We start from the raw sequence: 12997 nt of genomic DNA, 5'->3' as shown, positions 1-12997 counted from the left end.
TGTGCTGTAAAATTCACCATTTTGGTCTGTCTTTTTCTAAAATTTTCTTGGGGGGGAGAACCCCCCGAACCTTCCTAGAAGCAGTTAGGCTCGCTCGCTGCGCTTGCTCACGACGCGCCGGATGGGGGCTGGTCTGGCAAAATTTGCCAGGGCTGCTTTCAGTTCCCAGTCCGGCCCTGAGCATACCTAATAATGAAATATGACTGCGTGTGTGCAGGACTGAACGAATATGGTGAATGTTAGAATCTGCAACTGTGTCCTCTGAAAAATATCCACATGATATAAATGCACTAGAACTATTTTATATCAAAAGAGGCAGACAATCAAACAACCTCAAGCGCACAATGAATTTTAAGACTACATGTCCCATAATTCCTGAATCACATGACGCAAGCATTTTTTTTAATCTGTCAGGTGACCAGAACATCAAACACTCACTCAGGAATGGAACAGGCAGGAATAAGCGGCATCACACAGAATCTGCAGGTAATGACTCACACGGAGAGGAAAAGGTAAAAATGTTCCTCCCTTGTGGCAAACATGTTTTTAAATACGACCAACTTTACTTTCACAGCGCATGTAGTAATCAAAAAAGAAAGAGAAGGTGACGCCCTTCAGAAAACGAGTGTTTGGCGTTCTGCCACCACACTGAAAATCACAAGTAAGCAATAATTTTCTTTAAAAAAAACCCTCGCAGCCTGAAACAAACAATTAAATCAAGTAATTGAAACCCGTTCTGCTTTAACATTGCAGAACCCTGGGAGCCGCTCCCTGCAAAGCCGTAAAACCCGTCAATACGAGAAATGTAGCGACAACACTGTGAAAAAAACGAATGTAAGTCACATTGTGGGCAAATCCCTTTCTTCAAAAGAACTTTGCGATACAATGTTCCCCATACCAGAAATAGATACATTTCCTGTTTCGTATCTTACAGAATATATTCAAACGCCAGTCAAGAGTCTGAAGGCACTAGAATAGACTTGTATATACAACGCAGGAAGGTAATAAATGAGTGCAAACAACTCCCCTCTACTGACGATACATTTGAAGGTCCCACTCTAAAATATGTCCCCCTATTTTTACACAGGTACCCAACTAAAAGCCCTGAAGAAAAGCCCGACAAATGAGATACGGGCTTGGAAACGCGTCGGCTTTATCACATTCGTCGTAAATACGAATACACATCCCGTAAAAGGCCCTAGAAAGTTCTTGAATGTAACAGATGAAATAATATTTACTAAGTTCTATGCCTTTGCGTGACCAGTCCTAAATTAGACAATTAGGATAACACAGGTCTGGTATTACAATTAGTTGGTAGGGTACAACCTAGAAGCCTGGTAAAAATGTTTTTGGGTAAATGTATTGTTCAACAGATAAATGTAATTTAATTGTATTGTGTACTGTAAAACGTGTGTATAGTATATGTTCTAAATTCATGTTTTTGTACGGCAACGAGTAAAACCTCAGACTGTTTTTTCAAATTTACAAAGTGATGTAACTTGTATTGGACATACAAAAGTATATACATCACCCAAGGATTAATTACCTTAGGGTGAGATTCTGCTCAAAATAAAAAAAGTGGCAGAATTCAACAGTGACCGGGTCCCTTATTTTTAATTATTGGTAAAGAAGTGATAGCATATGTTGGCCACTACACGAGGGCGGGTGTAAGCAAAAATGTTTTCTGTGTCCTTCCATTATGTGTACATATAGTTTGTTAAAAGGAATGACGAGAGATATCTTCAGCGACATGACCAAGGTGCTAGACAGCATTGAAACGCTCTGATGTTTACTGCATTACTGCAGAAGAGCAGGCAATTAAACAAAATTATACTAACTTGCACCACAGTGCTGTGGAGTCCTTGAAAGAGGGAAGCTGTAATGATATATAAACATATATATGTGCGTGTGTGTGTGTGTGTGTGTGTGTGTGTGTATATATATATATTTTCATCTTCTGTGAGAGCTGGATTTTGTGTGTGTATATATATATACACACACACACACACAAAATCCATCCCTTCTGTGAGAGCTGGATTTTGTGTGTGTGTGTATATATATATATATATATATATATATATATATATATATATATATATGCATTCTGGGACCTGTAGGCGCTGGGGCTCCAGCTGACCACAGGAAGTATATGCACGTGACATTATCGAGGTGGGAGTGGCTGCAGTCCGTGAATGAGGGGAAGGCTGGACATTTAACCTTCACTCAATCCCCTCCCTCAGAACACTTTTCCACCCGGCGCTGAAGAGGCAGACATCGCCGAAATGCATCCGCCACTACGGGTGTCAGAATTTTCTCTGTGTGGGCAGTACATTAAAGCGCTTCCGCCAACCTCCTCAAGTGTGGCCTTTCCTCTTTCCATGAAGGAGTTTGTTTGCAATACATTTCCGCGTGGTCACCAGCGACGCGCATGAAAGGCTCCCGCTTCCTCAAGAGGCTCTGTTTCTGCTGGACACTGCTTGCAGTTGTTTCTACTCCGGGATACCGGGATTTACAGAGCTCACCACAAATCATTGGAAGAAGTACGACGGTGATGATGCCACTGTGCAGCACGTCGGGCTTGGTATTCACCGGGTCCCCGCCAGAAAGGATTCCGATGACAAGTGGTTGATGCGGTTTGGGGACTCAAGGAAGCGCCGCTGCCCAGGTGTGTTTTGAACTGTGTGGGGGCTATTCACTGACATTGCAGCTTTATTGACATCCCCACTTCGTGTGCGATACTTACCAGAATCCTGCTGCTGCATTCTGGGACCTGTAGGCGCTGGGGCTCCAGCTGACCACAGGAAGTATATGCACGTGACATTATCGAGGTGGGAGTGGCTGCAGTCCGTGAATGAGGGGAAGGCTGGACATTTAACCTTCACTCAATCCCCTCCCTCAGAACACTTTTCCACCCGGCGCTGAAGAGGCAGACATCGCCGAAATGCATCCGCCACTACGGGTGTCAGAATTTTCTCTGTGTAGGCAGTACATTAAAGCGCTTCCGCCAACCTCCTCAAGTGTGGCCTTTCCTCTTTCCATGAAGGAGTTTGTTTGCAATACATTTCCGCGTGGTCACCAGCGACGCGCATGAAAGGCTCCCGCTTCCTCAAGAGGCTCTGTTTCTGCTGGACACTGCTTCCAGTTGTTTCTACTCCGGGATACCGGGATTGTTGGACCCGGCCTCATGGCGTGGTCCTACCGCTCCCGCATGGCGAGCCCAGGATGACATCGGCTCTCCACCCAGCATCGGGCAGCCCTTTTGCCCGACACTGCACGCCCCAACATTGCTGGTCCGGCCACCATCCCGGACCCCCACTACCGACCTGGCTCCGTCGTGGGCCCCTCACGACATAAGCATGAGGCCGCGCCCGACTCCATCTTGGGCCCACCACGTCACGACCACGTGGCCTCTGCTCCGGCCCAGGCCCCAGCGAAGCCCAGACATCGAGGCACCAAGATCCTCCCAGGTGGTCGAGTGGCCACTCGACAGATCCCGGAGAAAGGGGTGTTTCGATGGCCCTCCAGCCGTCCCCGGACGCCTGGTTTCGATTGCCCTCCGGCCTCCCTGGGCGCTGGCTCCACCCCCCTGCCGGGTGTCTGGACACCATCATCCCGGCCCTTCTGACCCCCAGGCGCGAGGGTCCGGACATCAAAGGACTCCAGTCCTATATCTGGGCCAGCCCCGGAGTAGGACGGCAGTTGTATCCTGGACCGGAAGCCCTGCTGACGCTGTCACGGCCGACACCAGACGAACTCATCTCCGGTAACCTGAACCATCTGAGAGCCTGCTGGCGCTGCCGCGGCCTACCTTGCCGAACCATCCGAGAGCCTGCTGGCGCTGCCGCGGCCTACCTTGCTGAACCATCTGAGAGCCTGCTGGCGCTGCCGCGGCCTACCTAGCCGAACCATCCGAGAGCCTGCTGGCGCTGCCGCGGCCTACCTTGCCGAACCATCCGAGAGCCTGCTGGCGCTGCCGCGGCCTACCTTGTTGAACCATCTGAGAGCCTGCTGGCGCTGCCGCGGCCTACCTAGCTGAACCATCTGAAAGCCTGCTGGCGCTGCCGCGGCTCGAACCTCTCGGAACCCCCCAGCTCGAGGATTGAGAGCTGTGTGTAGGGTATCCCTTCCTCCGCCCAGAACTAGACTGTCCCGCTACCTACCCCCCCTTTCCGAGACTTTACGGATCCTTCGATCCATCTGTACATACTGCCAAGAACCAGCAACCTTCATTACTTATAAAAGCTTAAGAACTTGATCTCTTGCGTGGTGTCCGTTTGTAGTGTTGTGATTACTCGGCTGTACGATCCTCGGAGAGGGCCCTCATTCAGGAGGCCCCTCCGTAACGCTCGGCTACTTCTCGAAGGAGAGGTGGACCTAGGGGTGGTCAGTCAGACCTCTTCTGCCCCCCCAGGGTCGCCTTTCTAACATTGGTGGCAAGCGCCGGGATCCGAGCCCACGCAGATCGTACAGAGAGTAATTCACTCACTACCAAGAAAAACCCACTACGACCATGAGCACAGAATTCCAGAAAGAGAAAATGGAAGACTACAGTCACAAGGAGCTAAAGCAATTCTGCAAAGAGCTAGGCATCGCTACCACTGGCTTAAGCAGCAAGGAAGACTTTAAATCGGCCCTGCAGGCCTGGGTGGACGCTGGCGAGGCCCCACCCCCGAGTGAAGATAACCCGGGCCCGAACGGAGGCCCGGAGGCCGAGACGAATCCAGCGGGAGGGAGACCCGCAACCCCAGACACGGGCCTCTCCCACGAAGACGCCCGAGAACGAGAGAGGAACCGGCTCCACGAGCTGGATCTTGCTCGACTCAGACAAGAAGGGGAAATCCAACTGGCAGAAAGGAAGTTAGCTCTCGAGGAGAAAAAACTCATGCTCGAGCACGAGCGCGTCCTCAAAGAAATGGAACTTAAAGCCAAGGCAAACGAGACTGCCATCACCGGGGGTAAGACCTCACCCCCGCCGGTGGACACGAAGGTGCACATACCTAAGGATGTCGTCAAAGAGTACTATAAGAACGACGACATCCAACAGTGGTTCAAAGCCTACGAGGTCGCTATGGCCGCCCATCGAGTACCCCTCAAGGACTGGGGCGCCGGCCTGTGGGGGAAGTTTATCAACGAAGGGAGGGACGCTCTGCTGGAGCTCCCTGATACCGAGATGACCTCGTACGAGCACATGAAGACCGCCCTCCTCACTCGCTACGGACTCACCCCCGAGATGTACCGGCAGCGATTTCGAGACTGCAAGAAAATCCCCGGTACCACGTGGGTGGAGTACGTGAACTTTTACAGCAGAGCCTTCGAGGGGTGGGTCAGAGGCTGCCAGGTCACCACCTTCCAGCAGTTGATCGACCTCATTCTATGGGAGCATCTGTCCAATAACTGCTTCATCGAACTCCGGCAACACGTCCTCGACAGCAAATTGACTGAGCCACGAAAACTCGCTGTCGAGGCGGATAGATGGGTGAGCACCCGAGTTCCCCGGAGTCCACTGGGAGATTACGGCCGGGGATCCCCGGGGAACCACCGACCACGAGGCGGCGGAGTAGGCCAGAGCCGGGGTCGAGACGTCCCCCAGGGGTCCTCCCCCACCTCCACGTCGCCATCCCTGGGCCAGAGAGGGGGCCCCCCAGCCAGACCGGGGCCCCGCCCGAACGTTACGTGCCACAGGTGTCAGCGACTGGGTCGTTATGCGAATGACCCCCTCTGCCCAATGAATCAGCGACCCGGCACCACCGGTCCCCCAACCCGCCAGATCGCAGCCACTGCCCTGGGGGAAGAAAGGAGTGAAGAGGAGGACGACAACCCCGAGCAAGCCGAGTGGGAGCCCGCCGCCATGACCTTAGCATGCCTGGGTACTCACGACCTGATCCCCCGAGGCCCAATCCCCGGCAACACCCAGAAATACCGCCAGTGGGTCACCATCAATGGACGCAGGACCGAAGCCCTCCGTGACACTGGGGCCAGCGTGACAGCGGTCCGCTGCCATCTGGTGACCCCGGAACAGATCCTGCCTAATGTCCTGTGCCCAGTCCGGTCCGCAGATAACTCAGAGACTTTGTGCCAGATGGCCCGCATCATCTTCGAGTGGGGGGGAGTGTCGGGCGTGCTGAAAGTGACTGTCCGCGACGATGCCCCCGTGGACTGCCTCCTTGGGAACGACCTAGAAAGTTCCCCCTGGGCTAACGTCGAACGGAGAGAGCACCTGGGGATGCTAGGCCTTCCCGAGTGGGTCTGTGCGACCACCCGCTCCATGACCGCCCGAGCCTCCACCCCAGCGGGGGAAGCTCCCACCGAGGAGCCGGAGTGGCTCGCCCCTCCGCCGCCCGTCGTCCCCGAGGACGCCGACCCCGAACACGGCCCCCAAGGGCCCGACCAAGAAGATCTCACCGAGCTCGACCACCTCCCAGAACTCGCCCAATGGCGCCAAGAAGGTGGCCCCACCCGCGAACAGTTCCGTCAGGAACAGAAAACCTGCCCCTCCCTCGAGGGGATTCGACAGCAAGCCGCTACCCAAGCAGCTGGAGACCCCGCGGGGTCCCACTGGATCTATTGGGACAACGACCTTCTCTACAGTGAGCAAAAGATTGCTGAACTAGGGGCCGGCCGGGTGCTGGTCGTTCCCCTCCGATTCAGAGACTTCCTCCTGAACTTAGCACATGATGTGCCCCTCGCCGGGCACCTGGGGCAGGACAAAACTTACAGCCGCCTGGTGACCCATTTCTTCTGGCCAAAAATGCGCACTGATGTGCTTAACCACTGCAGGACCTGCCCGACCTGTCAAGCCAGCGGGAAGAGCGGGGGGAAAGTCAAAGCCCCGCTCCAGCCATTCCCCGTGGTAACTATCCCCTTTGAGCGAGTGGGGATAGACATCGTAGGGCCCCGGGACCCTCGAACCTCGCAGGGGCACCGTTTCATCCTCGTCCTGGTTGACCATGCTACCCGCTATCCCGAAGCCATTCCCCTCCGAACCATCACCGCCCCCGTGGTGGGCCGAGCCCTCATGAGCATCTTCTCCCGAGTCGGCTTCCCCCGAGAAGTCGTGAGTGATCGAGGCTCCAACTTTATCTCGAAGCATATGCGGTCCCTATGGCAACAGTGCGGGGTCGCCTATAAATTCACCACCCCGTACCATCCCCAAGGAAATGGACTTGTAGTGTAGTTCCTATTATCCCAATAGGCTCTGCGCATTGGAATAATACCTTCAATAGTATAGGCCTAGACCAGACGTTAACTAGGTCTACTACTGTCGATATTAGACTTAAAGTTTTGGGTTTGCCAGCTAGCTCAGAGTTCACTAGAAACTTTCTCGAATAGGCAAGGAGGAGTTGAACCTCCCTGGATAGACAAGAAGGGATTTAGTTTCTGACAACCATAGAACATGACAACTTTGCTCTCCCCTAATCAAGAGTGTATCTCAAGAGTCGTGTGAACAAAAGGCAATTTATTTTACTCAGTCAGTACGTGCATTCTTAGTCTCATCAGATTGTAGAGAAAAGGAAGAGACGGGCGTGTTCAATAAAAGATGTTATTTATTGATCAGTCTCTTTTCTCATACAAGAGAAATGGATCGATATTATTGCAATACTTATGGTTAAGTAAAATGCATACATTAAGAGCAGAAGTATAAAATAATACTGTAAAAACATTGATATGGTTTCTAAGCCATATGAAGGTTTAAAATGAATAAAATATATTACATACACATATACATTTGATTAATCGTACTCAACTGGTGTTTCTAACTACGCCTACCCCGTGTACCTGACCTAAGCCTAATACGTGGGCAGGAATAGAAAGTTACAGTTTAAGTTAAGTTTGTTTTTGCCAAGTGACTGACTAAATAATTCTCTGTGAGGGGTTATTCAGTTCTGTATCTGGAATCTAGGATGGATGAGGGATGGTTTCTCTCGTCTCTGGTCTCGATATTCCAGGCTGCCTGCGAGGGCTACCCGGAAGCGCCGGAGCTGGATTTCTCGGCAGGAGAAAAACGGCTTCTCGTTCTCAGCGCGTCAGGAAGGCGGGGCTGCGCCAGCGGGGTCTGCTCTGCTCTGGGCTTCGGCAAGTCTGGCTGCTCCGATCTCGTCACCACCGCGTGTCTTTGCATAGGGCAATATCGGTAATATTTATACCTTTAAGGTGCCGAGATTGACGTAAGGATGGACATAGATACGTCAATAAGGATGTCATACGACCAGGTCGTTAGCACATTCTTTTGCTGAAGTTCTCGGTGAAATCAAAACAATGGCCGCAGGGTTTTTCCCAGGTTGTCATAGGTTTGATTTGTTTTGAGAACTCCGTATGCCTTATCAGGGGCTGGAGGAATATCGCTTGTCTAATTAGATGGCAAGCGTTATGACCTAATCAGATAACACGTTCCTGTGCCGTAGTGTGGCTTTATCAGATAACGGTTCCTGCATCATGGGGGTTTTCTGCCTCATGGGATGGCTGCTAGTTAACTTGTTAGTTTGTTAACCAGAATAGGGTCAGGAATAGGGGGATCGATACAGAACCTATAGGAATACATCACACCCACTCCACGCTAACTATGGACATATTTACAAATCTATGCATAGTAAAACATACTGTAGAGTATCGTGTATACCTTACCACCCCAAAATACATAAATGCATTTTGAAATTATCAAATATACGGAAAAACAGTCATATGTAATATATGCACTCAAGCTGTAGAATAATGCTAAAGTAATCACGCATATCTATACATTATCACTAATTGGTATATGAGAATTTACACATGAAATGGCTCTTAATACAGAAGAGAAGTTCGAGACCATTTCATCACAGAATAAAATAATTATGAACAAACCAGCGGGCAGCTAATGTCTACAAGCTATCTAAAATTAGAATTTTTAGTTCTCTAAGAATAGTTCTTACTTTAAGCAGAAGATAGTGTCCCGAAAAATTCGAAAAATATTTTGGGGCTGCTGAAAAAATTGCTGTCCGTGAACTGGAGGGAAAATTGTTCATGGTATTTTGCTTTTCTAGTTGAAGGCCAAATTCAGGGAACGCCGTGTACGAGCTTGCTCAAAAGTCTCTATTTCTGCTCTGGTGAGAACATCATATCATTTAGACTCTCGAAAAAGTTGTCAACAGCTTCCTGGGAGAGTTCCACTAACTCGGAAATAGGTGTAACCATGCATTCGTGCGCATGATTGTCTCCATTGACATTTTGATTTGGATTGCTGACAGAACGTCGTACCTGATCGATGCTGCTTTCATCTTGAACTTCACTACCCCTTAATCGTAGTGGTGAAGCTTCCACGAATGCCGTCATCAGGATTGGAAGCCGTTGAGGGCAGCACAAAGCATGAGCCTTTGTTGGACTCAACAATGTTTCTGCATCCATTGGCGCATCCGATTGTAGCGTCAGACAGGTGTCTAACACGCATTCTTCTCCGCATAGCAGACACCTTAATACAGGTAAAACACATCGTTGCCACATTGGTCGAAATGATAGAAACCAAGTCATGTTCAGGTCTCTAAGCCGGGATAGTCCCAGGATTTTTGATATCCGGTCCCGGTATCCAATGGCTAGGATTGTTTCTTCCCTTGTCGCAGGTGTTTTGTCTGTGACATGGTTTGCCATAACGAAATATAAGGACTAAGAATAGGATTCCTGCAATTAGTCCCAAAATGAGGGGAAGTCCGCCAAAAATCGAATGGACGAAATCTGGAAAAATACCCAGTATGGCTTTGAATGGTGTTAATGCCATCGAAAATACTGTCTTAAATACTTTTGAGACTCCACTGGTATCAGAAATATTTAAGATTTCATTCAGGATTTCTGCGAAATGTATGGGGGAATTAGTTGATAACAATGAATGTATCTCTGCAGTCGTCCTTGCGACTTGGAGATCATACGTTTCTTTTGATGACGTGAGCTTTGTCGGCGTCTGAAGAAGCACTGTTTTTATTCTGCTTAAAGTATCTATTCGAATAGAAGTAATTTTCAAGTTGGGCCATGCCCTTGCCTCCCTGTCTGGAAAGGAGCTGGGGAACAATAAGCGTCCACAGCACTTGACCTTCGCAGTCGTAGTTACGAGATAAGGAGTCCCGGGCATAAGACTACAGCATCTGCGGTCCACAATTAGAATGTAACTCCCATTATAGAGTCTTTGAAAGAATGGTTCTATCTCTGTAGCAGGTGTGCCTAGCTGGTGACATGAAAGGTTATTTGAGTTCCCTTCACAGGCTCCATGCAAACTAATTCCGTTACACAGAAGTGTACCGCTTAGTGACATCGCACAATTATTGCCACTAAGAAACACTTTCTGTCCTTTATTACTGACACATGCATGTGAATAGGGCAGGTTCCATGTTGTTTTAATGTACTCTTTTCCCAATTTTTCGTACATGCCAGCCTGTATATATTTTTGGCAGTATTGAAACATGAAGGTTGATATTGGAATATTAATTATCCCATGTATTATCCATTCACTGACAGGTCGTTCTGACATTGTCACTGGTAATCTTTCGAGTTTCTCAATGCTCAGGATTGTATAATCAGCACCCTTCTGGGCCATACTGATTTGTCTATCAGTAAGGTTAAAGATATGGAATAGTGACGTTGTGTTGATTAAACGCCAAGGCACATAGCCTGAACGCAGATTTTGTAACGTCCAGCCAAGCTGTACAATAGAACGCAATTGGGACTGACCGTGTTGTAATAACAGTAAGTCTTGCGATATTATGTCGATTGCTGAAGACACAATGCTGTCCAGAGAAAAAATTCTGGAGGACAGAGTCATTAACCCATTGTCCACTACAGAAAGTTATTTTTCCAAATTAATACGGTCAATTTCCCGTATCCTTTCTGCTGTCTCAATTTGAGTAACCTTCCAGGCCTCATTGTATGCTGCATATACAGAGGCTGCTATGAAACGCTTTTGACGCTGTTTGCGTGGTCCCATAGTAAAATCACGCAAGTCAGCACCATCAGTAAGTAAAGTTAGGTGTTGCTTAATTTCTGCCAGTGTGGAAGTTTGTAGCCATTGAAGGCATAATTTGCCCACACTGTAGGTGGTTATTATTCCTGGGTGTTGTCTTTGGGAATATCTAGGGTCTGGCCTGGTCATTTTGAACCCCTGTGTTTTATTCAGGAATCTGTCTTGACAGTTATTAGTATCTGTGGGCCAGATCAACCACTGTGTCCAATCTGGATGTGTTCTGTTTTGGTTTAATACATAATTTACGTCTATCTCTTCATCTGTAGAGCTATTGCTGTTCATTGTTGGTTTTGGAATAGACGGTTTGTTTAAGTCTTTGATTTTGGCTAAGCCAAGACAGGTAGTTTGTTGAACAGTGTCATTTAAAAATATAATTTGTTCTGGGATCATGCAGGCTCTAAACAAAGATTCTATACCCTGTACTTGCCATTCTTTTGTGCCCCAAACACTCTTTACTTCAACATTTTTGTCCCAATAATCAAAACCAAAAGTATTCATTTGTTCAAAGAATGAGTCTGCATATATCAATTTCGTGTTTGTTATCATGGTCTTTGTCCCTGTCTTATTTGACAATTTAAAATAAAATGTTTCTGCATTACTTGTGTTAAAACCTGAAAAGTATGAATATTTGTCGTAAACGGTTCTTGAGCTTCCTTTTGGAGGGGTTGCACAATGTTCCCATTGATTATAATGTAAAACATTTCTAGGTTGTGCAGATCTATGTAAAAAATGGTTACCATAGTGGTTGTAGCAATACATACTATCATAATTTGTAGAACCCTGCAAATAATCATGTTTGGTAAATTTAGCAGACATCACTAAGTCAGACATCATATTGTTTATACTTTCAAAGTCCCAATCATCAGCAAATGAGCTTGGTTTTACAAAGTCACTCAATGAGATTTTAATTTGGTGTGGATATTTCAGGATTTCAACCGGACCATAGATTTCGTAGTCAGTGTTGTCCCATGCTACCCCACCCGGTATAGGATTGGCTGTGAAGTTGACTGAAGAAAGTTCTCTTTTCTCGACGTGTGAAGATGTGTGTGGTTTGAGGATCAAGTTGATTTTCTGACTTGCTGTGTCCATTTTAGCATATTTTCCCTCAATGAAGCGTCCCAAAGTTAGTATCATGATGAGCCAAAGTATGAGGATAAATGCACCAAAACCCACCCAAAATTCGATCCATGGAGAAATTAGATATGTTTCTTTCAGTTGTTTCAAAAGTACTTTAGCTTTATCTTTAAAGGTTTTTGATGATGGCTGTGTTTTTGATTCACTTAAGTCTTCAGAGGAATCATCGAAGTTTATGAAGTAGCCGGATGCAGTTCTGTCAAGTGTTCCAATTGCTTCAGGATTACTGTTTCTTGCATAGTCGTTTGTTACTTCATTATAGGTTGGTGTGTCTCTGCTAAATGTTTTTATTTGGGTGTTCAGAGGTCTAAGTTCTATTGCATTGTTGCATAGTCCTTGTTGTAGATCTGTAGGCGTTTCGAATGTGATCAGCCTCTTAGATTGAACCTCTGTGTTTGTAGCAAATCTTGGTGTTCTACTACTTATCGGGAGTCCACTTGGCCTGCTATTTGTTATCGGCCACATGATTGTGGTTTTACCAGGTCGATGGATATAACTCGGTTCTCCTTTTTACCAGCAAGCGGCGGTAGTACAACTGATCTTGTCCCGTTGACAGACAAGACAGGAACTGCTTTTCTGTAAGAAGGCCCAAATTCCTTCTTTACCGCGATCTTTTCTCTGACTAGATCCCCGACTATTGGAATCCAGACAGGTCTTGCTGGGACAGGTGGTGGTTCTTCAGTGGTTGTTGGCTGCTGTTTCAACTTTATGTTGCTCAGGTCTTTTCTTGTTTCATTTAAGTCCTGTAAAATAGCCAAACGATCTTTGATATCAAAGCTTTTTTCCTTTACCACTGAAGTCTGACTGTCAAGGTCAGAGATTAACATCCTAGTTCCAAATAATAATTTGTATGGACTGAATCCCTTCAGAGAATTTCTTAGC

At 47.7% G+C, this 12997-nt stretch overlaps 1 long non-coding RNA gene across 1 annotated transcript; it reads left to right on the top strand.

Moving 5' to 3' along the window:
- Window positions 1-416: 416 nt before the first annotated feature.
- On the top strand, window positions 417-1378 carry LOC144767368 (uncharacterized). The gene is made up of 5 exons (XR_013598165.1): window positions 417-486; window positions 575-661; window positions 754-834; window positions 935-1001; window positions 1088-1378. It is a non-coding gene; the product is annotated as an uncharacterized LOC144767368 (long non-coding RNA).
- Window positions 1379-12997: the final 11619 nt, after the last annotated feature.

This window comes from Lissotriton helveticus, chromosome 7, assembly GCF_964261635.1.
Source record: "Lissotriton helveticus chromosome 7, aLisHel1.1, whole genome shotgun sequence".
NCBI lineage: Eukaryota > Metazoa > Chordata > Amphibia > Caudata > Salamandridae > Lissotriton > Lissotriton helveticus.
The sequence above is the reverse complement of the archived record's forward strand: the minus strand, read 5'-3'. Positions and strand labels throughout refer to the sequence as shown.